Source organism: Anser brachyrhynchus (genome assembly GCF_964034855.1).
Source record: "Anser brachyrhynchus genome assembly, chromosome: 7".
Classification (NCBI taxonomy): domain Eukaryota; kingdom Metazoa; phylum Chordata; class Aves; order Anseriformes; family Anatidae; genus Anser; species Anser brachyrhynchus.
The window spans coordinates 6,984,358-7,004,387 of NC_137701.1; the positions used below are offsets into that span (position 1 = coordinate 6,984,358).

The 20,030-nt window shown below is 36.4% G+C and overlaps 1 protein-coding gene across 4 annotated transcripts in view; it reads left to right on the top strand.

The window, feature by feature from the left end:
• The window catches only part of LOC308197816 (uncharacterized protein), a 355,008-nt gene that overhangs the window by 65,977 nt on the left and 269,001 nt on the right, over window positions 1–20,030 (top strand). For 2 of the 4 annotated variants that reach the window (XR_013953304.1, XM_080598893.1), the window contains one exon: window positions 993–1,455. The exons of the other annotated variants lie outside the window; for them this stretch is intronic. The gene's annotated coding sequence lies outside the window, so the exon portion shown is untranslated. Of the gene's footprint in view, window positions 1–992; window positions 1,456–20,030 lie in introns of those variants that run through there. 4 annotated transcript variants of the gene reach the window in all.

Below are 20,030 nucleotides of genomic sequence, written 5' to 3' on the forward strand. Positions count from 1 at the left end.
AGACTACCAAAAAGCAATACTAGAGCAAATAGGCATATAGTTGAACTAATAAGTGTGAATGTGATGTAGGAAATCTTGGGTATGATGATTCTGATAGATTGAAGGATAACTTTAATGTGTAGTGTTTCTGTTTGGTAGTACTACTAAATATTTTATAGATGAACCATATGGATGTTGTGTGTAAATATGTATGTGTGTCTCTCCTCAGAGTTGAAGCATCAGAGATGTCTCTCTAAGTCTTTGAATGTAGTTCATATAATATTTATACATTTTACCTATCTTTATTTGAAAGCATGGGTTCAAGTGAATCATTCAGTTCTGCAATGCAAGAGGTGGTATTTGAATATTGTTTTGTTTAAGACTTGCCTTATGTAGGCCAAAATGGGATTTGATTGGTCCAACCAAACTTATGTTTACAAAATATAACAATTAGTTTTTTTTTTCCTCTCAGCAAGGGGTGCTGTTACTGACACCTTCTCCAGTCTTTAGAGAATGTGCATATTCATGAATGTTCTGTTTTTCTGGACTTAAATTCATTTTGCTTTTCTCTTGGTGAAAGATTAAAGTGGGAATGTATCCTGGTATATTGAGCTTTACTTGGAGAGAACTTGTGGAAGAGTAACACTGGAAAAAATGCTTTTTATGAGTATGTAAAAATTAGGATGTTTACTTAAAGTGTATGTGAAGATATGAATAGTTTGACTTGGTCAAGATACTTTTGAAAACCTCATATGGTTGTGGTTTCTGAGGTTCTTTTTCTCACTCCTGCTGCACCAGAGATGCTGTGAGAGTCAGTCTTCTTATAGCACTATGTGGAAAACGAAAAGTGAATAAGCTTGAGGGGAAAACAGAACCCTTATAGAATAAGCAAAGCAATGATACATGAGTCCTGACAGTTGTATCCTAAATCACCTCGCTCCATCAAGCTGCTAGAATACTGAGCCGCGGATGCACTGCTGGCTGCCACGCTACAAGGTCTTTGTACTTTGCAGGCATAGATTTTTCACAAGACTTGAAGGATTCCCTGTCCCTAAAACCTCTGTCCATGTGACCAAACTTTGGATTTGACCAGCAAGTTCAACATGTAGTGGGGAGACAGATGGACAGATGGCACAAGTGTTTCCTTAGGAAAAGGGGCTGAACAGTAAGCAGCTGATAACTGTTGAGAAACAAACCCCGAAATTGGAGGAAGTCTAGCTGCTGCAAACGGCTGCACATTTTCAGGGAGACTCTTGAGTCTTTACCTTGGTTAAGTCATGGGACAATTCAGTGATGTTATAAAATATCTGTAGTGCTGATTGTCTCCTATATGTATTGCTCTTGCAGAGCCTGATGAGATTGTACAGTATGTGGTGCGTGGTGATCTTGTCAATTACTTAATTTCAAGATGGCTGTACATCAATATTTATTAGATTTTCATCAGTTTGCAAGATGTACAATTAGTTCAATATGCTCTTTTATAGCGACTCAGTATGACGACCTAAAATGCAGACCTTTTGCAGAAAGACTTGCTGAATCCAGAGTTTTATCCTCTTATTAGGTAAGCAGATTGTTATTGGGCCTTCTAAATGTCTGTAATTTCTAGGGATAGTGCAAGATGGTGCAATAGCTTTTCTTCTCACTGTAAAGCAAATGGGTCAAAACTATGTATATATGGAACTGGAAATCTTAAATACATGCATTCTAGTTTTACTATAACTTTAAAGGAGTTTAATAACCCCCAAACTGCCTTATGAACTAGAAAGATTTGCTCTACTGTCTATAACAGTAAGTGCATTCTGAAAGTGTTTATATGGCTTGATGTATCTTGTTACTTCAGGTATCTTGTATTCAGGGTATTTTATTTTGTGTAAATGTGTATGGAGGTGCTTTTAGATGAATAAGTTTATATAAACTAAAAAGAGAAAAATCTTGGTCCGGTGTAAATCTGTTTGTGTTGCTAGCTGCTTTTACTGAGCTGCACAACTACATACAGCATACTGCTGGCCACATCTTCTTCCATGTATGCCAGGGAGATGGTATGTAATTACATTATCCCAGGTCCACCTTGTTTCACAGGATTAGTTTACTATGGTTTTGGTCATCTTGTTTTAGCATTTCTGTACACATTGGGAGCTGACTTCATATTTAAAACAAGAATGTTAATGACCACTTCTAACTGCACGGCTATTGTAGATTTGGAGTTCAGTGCAGCGCTTTGAGCAGATGGCCAGAGCACTGAGCATTGAAGGTTGCGGTCCTAAGGCCAGCAATGATATCTTGGGTGCCTGCAGCCAAATGACATCTTTATACTTCGTATATGGGTTTATAAAATGTGATTGAGCAGTGTCTTCTTCTATTTAATGTACTTGACAGATAATTTGTTGAGTACATCTGGATATATTATATCATTTGGGGAATTTTAAAATAGATCTCCTGGTGGGATTTCAACAATAAGCATAATGGATGGAGGGGAAAAGTGCTTTCTCTGAAGAAATTCAAAACCACACTGGAGGTTCTTGAGTTTGATAGAAAAGTGACACTAGTCAGCAAAACAATCATGTTAGTCTCACAGCCTGTATGTTTATATCAAACCATCAGTTGTGTAGTGGCAAAGGTCTTGGAATTAAGTGAACTTTAAGGTCTCTTCCAACCCCAAACATTGTATGACTCTATTGCTATGCAGGAAGTAGAATATTGAGAATATTCTGGAAAGAAATTTGTGGCAAAAGTCTTAAAATAGTTTAATACCCAGTCATTCTCCACATGCAATGAATGACTCTCTGAAAATATTCATCTATTAAATGCTGGGCAGGTATTTGGGTGAATACAAAATTCATGGCAACTAGATGGTTTGAAACAGGTCGTACTAACAAAGAATAGCTGACTTAAAAGATTTAATAGTCCTGCACCAGTATAAGCATCCACACTGTGGGAGCTCCAGTGGGTAAGCACTTGGCGTAAGTAGAAACAATGAAAACTTCATTTAGAACCTTTAATGAGACTTTGATGATGGTATGATTTTTTTGGGGCTATGTTTGTAGATGAACGTGTCTAAAAATGCAAAGAGGTGAATAAAATTAGGTGGTGGAGTGGGATTATGTGGTGGGTGGGTGCTGTGTTTTTGGGGGGGACGAAGGGGAAATAATACACAAATACCACAGTTACTCTTGTATTTGAATAAACATGGTGTTTAGGTGTGGTTTTCCTTCACTAACTTGACCAATAAAATAGTCACTGTAGTGTAATGCAATGCTCCATTCCTAACTAAGCTATTTTGCTGTTTTGTCATTGCAATGATATTTTCATTCTCAACATTGCAAGAAGGAAAAAATATAGAGGCAAAGAAAGGCTTTCAAAATTAATAATCTAAGGCTTCCTTTATGTAAAGTGTATGTTTTCATATTGCACACTTTTACTTCATTTTTGTACTGCTCTTTTCCACTGATACTGCAATTGTCCTGTAACATTATATGATACTGAAATATTACATGTAAGACTATTTGCAGTGACAGTCGAAAAACTCCGTGGTGAGCAAAATAAAGGTCTGGATGTATATTTTAGCAGTTTTATTTTGTGGAGTTTCAGAGAAATTTTTGGTGTCTTTTTTTTTTTTTTTTTGAGCTTTGGCTTGGAGGCAAAAATATCTGGATTTATTTATAAGACTTGATCAATAACTTGAAAACATGCATCTACTTTATTAACACAACCTATGGAAAATTGCCCAATCTCTTTGTGCATCGGTTGAACATGGGGTGTAATAAACCACAGAAATGTAAAAAGTTTTTTTTTTTGTTAATTTTATTACTTTGGAATAAAAGCGGGAAATAGCAAAGGTTACATTTTCTTTGTTATCAATTAAGAATTAAATTAATCTCTGTAAACCCCACTTTTAATTTTTGGCTCTGGTCCTTTCTTTTGCAGTAACTGCAGTCATTTGAAGTAATTTGTCTATCAAAGCATTCTTCTGGCTTTTGACAAATCACATCAAATGATTCCTCCAGGGAAACAGAGCCTTGAGTGGTGGTGTAAAGTTCATTTTTTCTGTCAGACATGTAAGCTGCCCGAATTGAAAGACTTGTGTGCTTTCATTGTAGCAGAAATAAGCTGAGAGAAACTGTATGGTCCAGCCAAATCAATCTGAAGGCATTACAAGCTAGTAGTCTGTGTGTTATGGCAAGAAATTGCTTTTTCAGTCATGTAATTTTAAAGCACTTCTAGTTTTGTAACAATCTGAATAACTGTTAAAAACAATGCAAATACTCTAAGATGACTCTCCACCCCATTTTGGCATCTCTCACCTTTGGGATACCCTGTCTATTTTGAATTTAAATGACTTTAAAAAGAAGCAATATTAGGAATAGGAATGAGACAACTTATACAGGGATAGGATGGAAACAGTCTAAGCTTACAGTTATCCAAACAAAATCACTACTGACTTAAAGCCCTGCCTTTTGCTAGCAGATACCATAGATAAAATGAAAAATATTACATGATTAAAGCTGTTATTTCACTGTAAAGTTGGTATAGCACAATTTTCAGTTGCAACCTCAATCAGTGCATGACATTTACTCAAAATGAGCTATTATTCTAACAGTTTCACTGCCAAATCTAATTAGGCTGTTTTGTGTAGCTTATAGGCACATTTAATGGATTAGAGGTCCATGCTTTTCTGCAGTGTGTTTTTAAGGGAATCTGCACGAGTTAAGTCATTGCTTTTCCCAAAACTTCCTTTTATACATAATTGAAGCATGGCGTCCTGGCTTTCAAGAACAGTTAAAATAACTATAAATTGTATAAGCTTTGGTACATAGTCAATATAGAAGAGGTCATCTGTGGTTAGTCCTGTAGAATCCACTGTGTAAGCGGTGGTGAAATATGAGGAAACAAATAGGGAGAAAGGTATGACACAGATGGTTTATGCTGAGAATAGTGTGTCAAACCCAACAAGTCAGAGAAAAATTCTAGAGTATGATATAGAAGAGGGTCATATCTATATCCTGGCAGTTGTCAGTCATTGTGATTAGATGTGTCTTGGCAGCCATGTAAAGGAATACATGTTGTTTTGGGAAAGGTACCTTTCTTCGGATTTTCTATTTTTTATTTTTTTGATATAAGGAAGAAGTTTGCTCTTCCTGTTTGCAGACAGTGGTTTGTATGTATGTGACATATTGGAACAACAAGATCAATCTGTGTGACCCTGGCAGGAACCAAAGATGCAGACAGAGCTTGACAGAATGATACACTTCAGTGCTTTATCTGCTGTGTTCTTACAGAATATACTTTGCCTTGAAACAGTGGTTAGACAGTAGAATGATTTCATATTTATGTTCTCTATAATGCATGCAGAAGAGAAAAAGCCTTACAGGTGTGTAAGAGACTTATTAAAAGAAGTGTTTGATTAGGTTGCTAAACTTTAAGGTCTGCTATATCAGACAATGTAACAACTATTTAGTCTGATGCTCATCAGACATGAGTGAAAGACATAACTTTCATGGTTTGTATCTGTCTGGACTATAAAAAGAGAATGTACTCTTGCCCCCAGCTTGTCCACAGAGTGGTTGAGGTTGGACAGGACCTTTGGGGACTGTCTGGTCAAACCAAATCATCTCAAAGCAGGTTACTTAAGGCCATGTCCAGTTAGACATCCTTGGAAATATTTAAAACCTACCTGGACATCTTGCTTTTATGTCTTACTATTTTCAGCTTTAAAATAAAAGTTTAAATGCAATTCTTGGTATTACAATTTGTTCTCTTGCCTTTCACTCATTGCCACTGGGGAAGGGAAAGTATGCTTCCATGTTCTGCCCCCATCAAGCACACGTGAAAAGTGTGCTTCTCTTTTCTATGCTGAACAGTCCCAGAGATCTCAGGCCCTCTGTATCTCATACACTCCAATCCCTTAACCATCTTCATGGCTGTTCACTGACCTTACTCCGGTGTGTCCTTTCCTCTCTCATAGTGGAGGGCTCAGACCTGGAGACAGGCATGTGCTACCAGGACTGACAGAGGGGAATCACCACCTCCCTAGACCTGGTGGTGATACTTCTTGGAATGAAACCCTAGACAGTTTTTTGCATTCTTTGTTACAATGGCCCATTGCTGACTTGGTGTCCACCAGGACCCCAGGGGTGTTTTATGCAAAGCTGACTTCAAGCCAGCAGCTCCAGCAGGTGCTGGTGTATGGGGTTGTTCTTCCTCCAGTACAAGGCTTTGTCTTTACCGTTGTGGAGCTTCATGAGTTTCCTGTCTGCCCCCTTCTCCAGCTTGTTGAGGTTGTTCTTCAGGACAGCACAACCACTGGAGCTACCAACTGGCTGAGGTTACACACTCACTGTTGAAGTCTTTAATGACGACGAACAATATTTTCCTCTGCATTGATCCCTAGGGTACCCCACTAATGACTGGCCCCAATTGGGCTTGATGTCACTGATCACAGCCCTTTGAATCTGGCAGCTTAGCTAGTTTTCTATCCAGTTTAGCTAGTTTAAACTTCATCAGTTTGTCTGTGATGATCTTTACATGTTTTGCATTCATTTTGCCTTCATTATGCTAGCAATAGAGACTTTGTTAACTAAACTTACTGCCAGCTTCAAATTATAGAGGTTGAAATTCATCTTTAACTTTTAGCAAGTAGGGATATGTGACACTGTGTAACACTGTGTTTCTTCAGGCCCTCTGGAAAGGAATTTTAATGCTTTACATGATATCTGAGGAGTGTGAACTTTGTCAACTTCTTGAACATTTTCAAGTAATTTAAACACATCCATGCTGACTTGTATTTTCAAAAATCACACTTCAAATGTACTAAGAGAAGCAAAAGTTGGGGATCAATAGCAGTGAAAAAATTCTAATAATTCTTATTTAGCAGCAAAACTAGACGCTGAGTAATAACACTAATGAGTAGTGAAAAACCTCAGTTCTTAAAATACTAGAAAATGTTGAGAAGTTGACTGTCCTGAGATCTCTTTCTTGAATGCAGAAGACAGACCTCTAATAGTCTTCAGTTTATGTAGAGGATGCAGTATTTAAATTAAGCTGGAAATCACCTGCTAAGCATTAACATTCTCATTCAAAAATAAAACTTTTACCTCATAATGATTTCAAAATGCAACTGAAAAGCAAAATAGTTGTAGTGGGAAGGTGGAAGGCTGGGAAATAGAGGCACAATTTTTTGAATCCTTGATTTCTTTAATTTTTTATACTGTTTTATTTAATCACTAAGTATTGATCGGTATCTCTGTGGCCATTCTGCAGACTGAAATGCAGTGTCTTCCTATTTAACACAGTGGTGGGATTTTCTAGGGAGAGGAAATTGTTAGAGAAAGCTGAAGTTCTCTGCTTGAGAATGTGGTGAGCTTGGGTAGTTGAAAGCTACGTGAGAACTGTGAATGCTATTGAAAAGTGTATGTTGCTCATGTCTGAGGCTGGAACTGAAAATGGATTGAGGAAGGCATGAAGATGCAGTGCATTGTAATTATTTCATGAAAAAGTGAAAGTAGGAAAGACTAAAATCAGGAAGATTGTATGGAGGAAGGAAGGGGGTAAACTAAGGCAAATGGCTATATTTGTATTGGTGTTCTAGGTCTTTGCCGTTCTGAGGGAGTTGCTAGCAGAGTAAGTGGATTTTTGAGTTCCTGTGCTTAGATTGTTTGCAAGCCATTTAGGTTGTGATTTAGTGATAGAGCTGATAAGATGAACCTGCACTTTTCCTTGGAAGAAGTGCTGCTCTTAAGTTAATGTTGTCATCTGCCCATAATATTGGCCTTTTTAGCTGCAACTGTCTTTTATCTATGGAGACTGTATTAGAAACTTTTCCAACTCTTTTAGGTCTTTTTTTTGCTAGTAGAAAAGAGTAAAAGAAGAAAACAGAAGGCATATGATTTATTTTCAAGACATTAAAATACTCAGTCCAAAGCACATAACCATGAATTTGCTGTCTCAGTCTTTTTACTTTGAATCATTGCTTTTGATTTTTGTTGCTCGCTCGCCCTTTGATACAACTGAGAAACGCAAAGAGTTGATCTTTGCTAATAAACAATTTTCCATGTCTTTGTAAGATTACATGCCAAGTGATCTTGCACATACAGGGCTATTTTTCTGCTTCCTTGCTTAAAAGTTAAAATTCTTGTAGGAATATTCTTTGCCTTAGATGTTTTGGAGTCAAGGATCTTTGCAAAGTTCTTCTTTTTGGGAAGCATTGATAATGAAAGTATAAAACTAAACATATTATTTTCCATGTGTCCTGCAGTATCTTTGTAACCCCTAATCGCATGACTGGCATTAAAATTACTTTTCAAGCCAGGAGTTGTGCCTTTCCTGAATACAGTCGTTCCTTCAGAGTCCATAAATCTAGCCATTATACCTAGGTACTAAAAGACTATTGTTCCTCGATGTCTACCTTAATTAACTTTTACTGTTAGATGATTTCCAAGTTTAAGAGTAGAAGAAAAACTTAAGGCTTTCCATAAGAAAATGTTTATCATGAATCTATGTTTCAAAAAAAATTCAAGTAAATATGAAGCTTTGTTTGTAATCTCATATGACAACAATGAAACAGATGAAAGACTCTCTTTCTCATACTCATGAATACATGGTTACATTGATGTGAATTCAAATCATATTATTTGGGCAAAGGAAGACACATCATACTCAACAACTGGAAAATTAGACAAAGCAGATATAGTAGATTCATCATTTCTCAAACTAGAAATCTGTTAAATCAATTTTTGAGTATCTTTTTTTTTTTTTCCATTTTTTTTCCCCCATTTTTAAATGTTATCAGTGCCGTGTTTACTTAGATTTGGCATCTAACTCTGTTAGGATGAATGATTCACATGAAATGAAGGTTCCTTAAGTCACAGAATGGTTAAGGTTAGAAGGGACCTCTGGAGGTCATCTGGACCGATCTCTCTGCTGAAGCTGGGCCACCTACAGCTGCTTGCCCAGGTCCATGTCCAGGGAGGGATACTCTGCAACCTCTTCCAGTGAAACAGATCTGACCAAAGAGAAGACTACTAATTCTGTTTATAATACCATTATCTAAGAGTGATCTGAATTTAAATAGATGGGATCAAAAGACTACTCTGTTACACCTTGTTTACTTAAACAGGTCTTTGTCTGCTTTTGTGCATGGCATTAGGGCAGATGAACACTCAGGATAAAGCCATTGAATTTGTAATGACTCCACAATGTTTTGATTTGCTGAACATAATTGCATGCTTACTATTCATAAAATGTAAGGTCAAGGCATAAATGAATATCTGAAGTGTCAGAGTTTTGTGCAGTAATTAGTGGCATTAGTGAAGTTCAGCTGACAGTCTTCTGAAAATTCTGTACTGTACCAACAGGCCATTTATTTGATGGTATCTTAACATATAAGTTAAAATAAATAAATAAATAAATGTTGCATTAAATAAGAATGATTAATTAGTAGTAATAAACTGGAGAAAAACCTTAGTATTAATATACCTAAGACAAGATGCTGTAGAGATTCAGCTTCACAGTTAGGTCATTTCCTTTCAAGTAGCATGAATGTAGCTGACAAATACAGAATGACAACCTGCACATTTTTTTACCCTATTTGTAATGAAGATAAATTGTGTATTTCAGTAAAACATCAAATTTTAAACACTTTGAGACTTGGTTCAACATTAAATTTTTTAGCTGATTTATATTGGGGAGGCATTGTACATTCATAATGCAAAATTTCATGAATGTCCTTCAAAACTTGGAAAAAAAACACTAAAGTTGTTATACATAGTTACTTGCAAACTATGCAGAGAATGTACAGTACCCCCCCCCACACACACTTTTTTGTTTTCTCATAAGAATGCTAAGTTTAGGTTTATTGGCATATTCTGTGACAGGATCAAGAAAAATATAAAAAGTAATTAGTACCAAGCTCAAAGTTAACATTCAGGAAGTCATATGCTCCTTTTTGACAATGTATTGAATAGACACCATCCTAGAAGTGTTGTTTTTCTTCTCAATTTTATAGTTGCCCAAGCTTTCAGTGGGTTAAAACATATAGAAGAGTTTTGGTTAATTTGTGAGACTTGTGAAGTGTAGAAGTGCCTAGGTATTATTGCTGCTGGGTATGAAACAGTGAAAACTTTGGATGTCTGCTTCCATTCTCATTACCTTTTGAAGGTTTTGTGGGTATAGAAAGGTCACAGCTTATCTGAACCATCACGAACATAGGTAGAGAGCTAGGGTTTCTTAACCAACTGTAATATCAGAACAGTGTTGCATTTTAATGTGTTTGCTGTGTACCTGTATGAATACTAAAATACGTTTTTTTTTGGGGGGGGGAATAGAAATTACTGTAATGAGTGTTAGAAGACTAACGAATCGCATCAGTTTAAAACTTGAAAAACAGTTTTTACCAGATGTATTCATTCATTATTAACACTTGGTCCTAACGGTTAGTTCTTAGTTATGATCATTATCTTTCACTGTATAAAAATGCATGTATGCATGTATGCATGTAGACACACAAAGCTGTAGCCCTTTAACATTCATGTCCTATACAAGCTATGAGTATACAATCCCATGGAGCAGAGCTCGTAACCTCAGCACTGAAGGTTTTGGTCCGTGATGGTTCTTGTTTTCTGAGGCGAAGGTGATGAAGCTTGAGAGTGCTTTGATGAGGAGCTGGAGATTGAACAGGCTTGTCTTCTGCAACTTTCTTTGCCAGTGCATCAATACTTCATGTCTTTGCCCCTCTCCCAAGAGAATGGGAGTTCAGCTACTCCTGCTGATGCTTATCATGAGAATAAGCATGATGCAGAACAAGAAAATGTTTGAGAGTTCTTAATGCAGTCTGAAATAATTCTGAAAGGTGTTTTCTAATCTAAGAGTTGAAACGCTGGGGTTTTGCTAAATGAACACTTAGTGCTTGTAGCTATATTGCCACCAAATACAGTGTGATCCTGGCATGCATGCCAGCAGGTTTCCAGTCTGTGCTTTGCATCAGTGGTATAGGCAGGTGGGTAACATCAGATGTTAGTGTCTAGCAATAAATATGTACAAAATTCCTGAAGTAATAGGAATGTCTTTACTTCACGTTACTTGCTTTCAGTAATTACACTTCTCTCTTATATGAGAGGTTTTTTTTTGTTTGTTTATTTTTATTTTAAACCTGCAATTGAGATTCATCTTTGAAATGAAATTTATTTTCAGAGGCTGCAATGAATGATACCCACTGATAACTGAATGTTATCACGTGCTGCTGCTTTTAACTGGGGTAGCTGCAGCTAAAATTGAATATTTGTTATGATGGGTAATGGCTAGTACCATGAGAAGTACTGTTGAGCTTTCAGTAAAGGAAGAGTTCCTTTCCAAAATTCCTAATCCAAGCCTTAAAGGCCTCATGGTTATTTACATGTAGATATGAACAAATTTTACTTTGATTACAAAAATTATGATGCTAATCAACAATAACCTATATATACAATAGGAAACGATCAACCCATTTTATACAACTGTACAAAAGTCAGAACTTGGCAGTTTGAGCTAGCTGGAAGATGAGGGACTCTAATATATCATCCCTTCAACACATTTGACAAGGTATTTTGTAGTTCTCAGGGAAAATTGGCTTGAGGTGTTCATAAAATACAAATAAATATACAATACAATAAAATACAAAATACATGTCTGTTATTATAATCTGTATGCACATGTAGCCTGTTGTACTTAATGTTGGTGGATGCTGCCTTGCAGTTACTCCCCAGTGCACCCCTCTGCTGAGACTGAAGCTTAAAGAGAATATTCCAGCAGTTCGGTGGTCCCCTGCCAGCTCATTAATTTAGGGAGCACACTTCCCGAGCTCATTGTAGGCAAGAGAATTTTCTTGTCACTACCAGGACTAACCAAATAACCATCTAGGTATTGGTCTATTTGTATCTTTGACAGTTCAGTTTGTCAAATTGCAGGCTTGTTCAGATTTCATTTAAGATGGTCTTGGAGACAAGGAGGTAATGACGTTTAGTTAACTTAATCCTATCAGTGATGGCAGATAGAAACTTTGCAGTAGTGTTTTTCCCAGTCTGAGAATGGATAAAAGCTTCTCAACAGTAAATGAAAGGGAGTAATAAAAAGACTCCGTATGCTGGAGTGCCTCACATCAAGAATAGCTGATAAAATATTGAACAATTTATCTTCTGTATGTCTCTGGAGTGCAGTGTTGGAGATGCTGTACCATGACTGACAACTTGGAAGGCCTCTTGGTAAATGGTACAAAGAATATGCTGGGTAAGGTATGATTTTTGTCTCTTGGAAAAAGAAACTTAATAAGAGTAATGATTTATTTATTTTGGTGGAACTGTCATCTCTCTGACCTTGGTGCATTTTGCATTGAGCTGAATGATTTTGGGGGAGAGCTGGAGCTGACTGCTGTATATCAGCTTAGAAATAAACCTCTGCTGGGACCTTGTGATCATTTTTTCTAGCTACATCCATGCCCCTGCAAAGGTTGGAAAGTAAGGGAAACAGGAGTTTCTGAATATATCTGAAACTACATACATGTATGTCTACATGTTTTTAAGACAGACATAAAGTTGTTAGTAAATCTCTTGTTAAATTAGAGCACTTTTAAATAATGCATGTCTTCTCTGGCATGTTGTAATTTTGGTAGAAGAAGAATGATAGTCCTAAATACAATAGTGGAATTACAAGTAATATGCAAGAAAACAATGAGAAACTATACTATGTCTCTAGAATCAAAAAAAAAGCAAAAGTGTTATTCAAATCAGCTGCTAAATAGATGAGATTTTTAAGTTTGAAATATGTATTACAGAAATACTTAACTCTTTCGAAGGAAAAAAAAAGTAACTCTAAAAGTGAGGTGCAGGCCACAGCTAAGACAAATCATTAAATTTTGGCATTGATTTTAATAGGGCAAGTTAAATGAAATCAGAAGAAAATCAATGTGTATTGCATATATGTCTGTGAATATATATGTATATATGGCTTTTAAAGGTATAAAACAGCAGGTAGGGCTGTGAAGGACAGTGAACGGGGGCAGGCAATGGGAGCAGAGACTGTGGGAGCATCTCTCCAAATTGGAATGTGGGTGAATCCATCAGTATGTCCCATGACACTTGCATGTGTTCAGGACAGTGCTTGATTAAATGGAGACATGATTCGTGATTAAATTCTTATAGTTTTATATATTTCAGAAGAGCAGCAGTCGAATGACAGACCCCCAAAATAGTCTTTGGGATCAGGGTGGGTAGTAGTAGACAGCACTAAACAATACTGACCCTGTGTTTTGGAGGTAAACAAACAAAATAATCCCATGGATTTTGACCTCCGTGAAAAACTGTAAGCAGTAATTAGTTACTGATGTTTTGAAAGTGGATAGTAATAGTTTATTAATAAATGCTTTGGAGTAAAGAATTCAAACTGGAAACACAGTGCTAAATTTTCAATCTAATGTGAGATAATTACTTTAAAAATTGTTTACTTGTAAAGAGAGTTCAATGAGCTTTGTCAACTGTCATTGGCTTCACCTGAGCACTGGATTTTCCTGTATAAACTTTATCATAAGGCTGATGACTAAATCTAGGACTTGATCAGTTTTACCCCATCTATCGTTAGCGAGGTGTCTCTGAACTGCCCTATTACGGCATTGGGTTGGAAAAATGGAGAATGTAGAGAATATAGGGCTAATTTAAATAACTGCACTAAAAAAAACATCCTTTTGCTTTAATAGCTGGTTTAGTTGTTTTAATGGCTCTTACACAATGATGCTAAAACATATTTGCTTTTTTTTTGCTCATAGATAAAATACTTTTTCACCTAAGTACCCTGCCCACAAGCATATAGAATGGTATTCAATTACTGCTGTAGTTATGCGGTACTAGAACATCGAGTGTTTTATAGCCTACACAAAAATGTCAGAGGGAACTGGAAAAATACAGAAGTAACTTAAAAATAGCAGTGACTCATTAAAAAGATTAGAGCTGTTGATCTCCAGAATTACAGAGTTTTAAAATAAAATATGAATGGTTAAGGTATAAATTTAAGTTTAAAAAGGACAAATCAGGATGCAATAACTACTTTTATTGATTCAGAAAAATAGAGATTTATAACTGAGAAAATTGGAAGCAATTTAAAAAAACGTGATTTCAGCATACTAAGCAACAGTTTATAAATACTTAAGTAATTTCCAAAAAAATTCAAGTGTGTTTCAGTCCTGTTTTTAAAGCATTGGAGAAAACTTCTGTAGTCTCAGGATAGGTCTTTGTCTCATGTGGCAGAGCCATATGATGCTTTCATATATAAATAACATGTCATAGTTTCAGCTGTCCTTTGAAGTAAGTTAGTAACAACTCAGGTATGTCAGAATGTGTTTTAGTACTTTCAGTTCAACTGACAGTCTTTCTTTTACAGCTCACAAGAAAATGTTGAATGAAGGATGTACTGGTTCCTTGTTGACTTAGTAGCACTGAAAGATTGAGTGCAAAAGCATGTGTTGATGAAATAAAAAATAACATATCAATATAGTGAACACACAAAATCTCAATTCTGTTGCTTCTCAGTGTCTCTCATAAAGAATGGTAAACGTGTCCTTTGATAGAACTTTAATTTTTAGAGTACAGTAGTGCTTTCCGAATGTGATCTTTACAGCCCCAAACTCAGTGGATTGCTTGAGTCCTGTCACTTATTTCAGGGTCCCCTTTAGTGCTGGTCAGTATATAACATGCTGTTTCAGTCCCGTATGACCACCAGCTAGAACAGGTAGGCTTACAGCTACAGTGACACCCACAGGTATCAGCTTTGATTCCTCAGACTAAGGTTGAAAAAATTTGAAGTGACAAACACTTATGGTGCTTTTCTGATAACAGACTTCTTAAAGTTTACTAAAATCATAAGGAATTTATTCATTTATGTTGGTGTTCTTAAATCTGCATATAAGTTACTTCTAGCTGCTGGGAGCAAATACAGTCTGTTTGCTGTCTGTACTAACTTCCTTTTTTCCTAACTATGCTATTTCATTCACTATCTAAATATTAGTTGTCTTCCTTCTAATCTTCACTTGGTATTAAGCTCAAATGAAGAAAGACTATTTGAATAAAAGAGAATATTGACATGAAAATACTAAAGCACAATGAATGCATCCCTTTCTTATCCCGAAAAGGAGAGTTTTACTATTACTAAAATCAATAATTTACTGGGCTCTTATTTGATAATGTTTGTCTTTCTATATAGTTTTAAATACATGTGCTGAATACATAGTGTGTAGTCATCACTGATGACCTTTTCTAAAAGTTTCATTTTCCCATTGGCTTTTCTGGGCTTTACTTTTTCCCTATTTCTATATCTGAGTAATTGCATACTATTGTTGGGGACAAATTGTAAGGATCACGAGTAAAAATGTAGGGAGAAAATATACAAGTTGCACCTATTAGAGTTTTATTCATCCAGCAGTTTATAAGATTATAGTATTATGCCCAGACTTGTGATCCACTTGACTCACAGGGCTGCCTGCCTTTGAAAAGGAAATGATCAGATGGATTTTCCTTTTATCTTGACTTAAGCTGCTCTATGATGTTCTGCACAAAACAATCTTCTTATGAACCTTCCTGAAAAGTCCAGTGAATCAGAGACGCCCACAATTTGATAGCTTTATTTTCTTGTTCTATTAATTCCCCCCTGTGAGTCATTATAGGACTCTAAATGCCTATGGAACAATTTCTTATTTAATGCTAGCTATCATCATTTAACTGGCACTGGCACCCTTTTGACTTCGGTTCTTTGATGTTTTCGATTGTCTCGGCATACTGCTCCAAATCCACAGTGCCTGTTGTGTGCAGCCTCTGATAGTGCTTGCTACAGTGGTTCAAAGATGGCTTTATATAGTGGGTGTTGATGGCAGTGAAAGATAGGTGCTGCGAGTCTGTCCCATACCTCTACAAGACGAGAGAATATTCTGCATGGTTTTGGAGAGCTCCCAGTTTTATGTAGTCTGAGTGATGCCCAAATTAATAAAATAGCTTGGGAACAAGAGGCAGTGAAATGTGACATCTAACCAAGTTGCCAACCATTTTTTTCCAAGTCTCCATTGTCTAGGATAACGAACTGGAGGGTACCCCCAAGTAATAGAAAAATAATGGGTAGTTGAAGTGCTGTAAGAACTGGTACAGAGAGATAGGAGTGATATAAGAGTTTGCAAGGATGAGATAGTCCAAGGACCAATACAGTAATATTTTCATGGTGTCACATCATTGTGACACTTCATATGTCTGTTGTTCTGCATGTGAGGTAGGCCAGGGGATCTCTCAGGGTAATTCTGAGGGGTCTGTACTGTTATGGGAGACAAAGACTGTTAAGGGGATTCCACACCCACTGCTGTTTTATGTCCTCACTCATCAAGAGCACACTTCAATTTCTATTTCTTTTACCAGTGGCAGCATTTCTGGCTCTAGGTAAGGTCTTTATAACAAAGGACAAAAAGAGCTGTAGACCAAGTTGCAAAAATGTATTGCCTATATGGAGAACACCTGCTTCATGTCTTATTTAATATTAAATATGCCATTTCTAAAATATATTTTACTATCAAAGTAGGTTTTGGAGCTTTTTGTTTTGCGGGCTAAAATTTTGGAAAACTATTTTTTGTAATAGATTGTTTGAAAGAAAAAGAAATATTGATATTTTTTAACAATCCAAATGAGCTCAGTGCTGAAAGTACTTCTAAGGAGAAGACTCATAGGGCCTCATTCCTGTGCCCCTTTCAGATGGGTGAAATGCCTCACAAGGCCCAAAATCAGCTTGCAAGATAGCCTTTTAAGATAGCTCTGTGGAAAACAATCTTTGCTTTCAAAGCCTGCAGATTTTGTCTTCCTGAACCTATTACTTTTTCCACAGCTACTGAAGATCCCTGGTAGGTATAGCTCCTTTTGCTCAATGAATTCAGTGTCATAACACTGCTAGTATTCTTTCCGATGTGGTGCAGTAATTAGATTTCTAAACTGCGCAAAGCTCATATACCTAGCTGGCACTGCTGAGTGTCAGCTGTACTCAGTAGAGGCATGGGTTAGTTAATCTTGATTTTTTTTTTTTTTTAAAAACCTCTGCTGGAGTCAGGTGTCAGAGGTAATAGCAGTCCTGTATTGCTGACTCACTGACTTCTCTATGTTGTTTAGCAGTCTGTCAAAAAATATTAACATCTGATTTGAAAAGCAACACACGGAACAGATTGTTCAAGGTAGAAAGCTATTGCACGTTTGGGGGAATGAATGTGCTTTCAACCTTTGCAGTTTCATAGAAGCTAAATATAAACTTGTTTTCTTTTAGCTAGTAGGAATGTCACTGTTTTGAAGCTATAGGAGTGCTGGAAATTTTGGAGGACTTTGTGACTTCTGTCATGCCCATTTTGAGTGTAACTCATGTATTCTAAAAACTGACATCAGTGTGACTGATTTATAATACATGGGACTGAATAAAGTTTTTCTCATATTTATACAAAACTTTTTAAAAAGGGAATGGCTATGGGAGCTGAATAGACTCACAGAAAATACATAAATTTGAAGATGTGGTTCTGTAGGGCTTAGCTACAGTGAGCAAAGGTCAATGAGCTTTGGCTTAGACCTTTGTCTGTTATTAATCCCAGTGATGTCCATATCTCAAGACTGTGCCCTCTGCTTGCTAAATACTTGTCACAGGTCTTCACATTCTTAAGTTGGGTACTGTTGTATCATTAATCCCTTGCTCATTTGTGCTCAGAGAATGACAAATTGCTTATTAGTTCAACTATTATTTAAGTTTGTTAAAAAAAAAAATTGGTGTTATTATTTTCTATCAGTATTACATTTAGATATGGCCTAATGGTATGCTCATTATTAATGAAAACTAATATCTATGACTATCATATAAAATGTTCATGTTGTTTCTAGTTTATTTTATTTTATTTTACTTGCTGGCTTCACTATATTACATTAATCTATCTTGATAATTTGATCTTCTATATTTTGTCCTATTCCTGATATGTATATGTATTCCTGATATATCCATTACTAAAACACTAGCTTCTTAAAAACAGTTGTTCATTTCCTACTTAGCAGTAGCAATTATGCTATTAGGAACTTTGAAGAAAGTTCAAGTTGCTTTTCTCTTAATATTTCCAGCTATTCTTTTTCTTTATTTCATCTAGACTTTTTTTTTCTTGCTATGGCACCTAAATTTCAACAACATTCCCATAAAATGTTACCCTGAAGAAATGAAAAAAGGTGTTTACATTTCATAGTTAAACTAAGAAATAAAAGTGTTGTGCATGGCAACCCTTCCTGCTTTTAGTCAAGTTTTTGTTGTACGATTTTATCAATATATTTCTCATAGTGCTTGCATTTCAAACATTTTGTCTATGGGTTTAAATATTTTTGACTGTGAATGCAAAAGAGAAGGACTTAAATAGGAGGAGGAAATGGAGATCGCTACACATTTTTGTTACTCAAAATAGACTTTTTCAGTGTAAATGATATTAGAGAGTGATATTAACTATACTGCTTTATGAAGTTGTAGAAAACAGCAGAAAAATCATTCCCATTAGTAAATGAATTCCTAAAAGCAGAATGCAAAATATTTATCATCTTGGTACATTGTTTCCTGTAAAGGTCTTCACATGAGATGTCTGAAATAGACAAAATGAATCTAAGCCTCAGGATAGTAATCTTATTGAACGTGTACTGAAATACTTCCTGAAGTGAACTTCAGTTGACTTGCTGAGATTCAAGTTTCTTAAACAACAAAGCCAAGACAACTTGGTGTTTTTGCTTATGTTCATGTATTTCATCCATGTGTTATGGTTTATATCTAGCAACTTGAACATATTTTGGGACATAACAATTGCACCCACTAGTGGGAGGTAAATTGTAAAATGTCTAAGGTGTAAGGATTTTTACTGATCCTTCTCTCCTATATTGTCTGCATCAATCTGCAGGCTAGGAATGTATTGAGGAGCAAAAATGTTACATTTGAGTGTATACAGCAATCTAACAGTTACCGATGTCTCTAAATTGTCTCCTGAACTGGTTTAGATGACGTTTGAGCTTCTGGTAGAAGGATGTTATTTTCCTTGTAATACCTGAGTAGGAACATCTAAAAGTGTTTCTGCCACCAAAACCATGTCTACTGGCAGGTACGTAAAGGTATATGCTGCAGCAAGCATGAAGAAAGGAAGATCTCCTTCCTGCTCCTCAGCAGCTGAGGAGCAAAGTCAGAAGAAAAAAGGCTATTAGTTTGGCACAGATTTCCTCAAGTTGGTACTGGACCAGGCTTGTGAGATATATCAGACTTGTTGTAATTGAATTTCTTTGTTAAGCAGAAAGACAAGGATCCTCTTCAGTTGGGAAGTGCCAGAGAAGAATGCCAATAACTTGGCTGTTGATTTGATAACAATGTTATCTCGGGGAGGGGGGAATGCAGACTTTCCAAAGCATTTCTATATTTGATTTGGATAGATCAGGTGCTTGATCTAACAAAATATAGGAAAACAAAATCTGAGCTGTAAAAGCTATTGTACTTTTAAATGGTTGTTTCTGTGGTGAAATTATCACGGTTCTGTACACTGTCTATCCCATGCTGCGAATGTCCCTCTGTACAGCATCATATTGAAGAAACTGGCAAATGTTTTCAGAGAGCTGTGAACATGAGTGGCTCTCAACAGTTTTCCAGATCAGCCCCTGGATAGAGTGCAAAGTGTAGACTGATGAACATACAAAAGGTCTGACTGTTTCTTTTGTGGAAACCAGTGATACATATAAACTACAAGAGGGAAGACTTAGATAAGGTTACATATTAAAAAGAAATTCTTTACTCTGAAGGTGGTGAGGTGCTGGCACAGGCTGCCCAGAGAAGCTGTGGATGCCCCATCCATGGAATTCACCCTGGTCAGGCTGGATGGGGCTTTGGGCAGCCTGGGCTGGTGGGAGGCGTCACTGCCCATGGCAGGGGGGTTGGAATTAGATAGGCTTTAAGGTCTTCTCCAACCTAAGCCATTTTGTCATTCTATGATATATCCTTGAGCAAACATAGCATAATCCATAAAA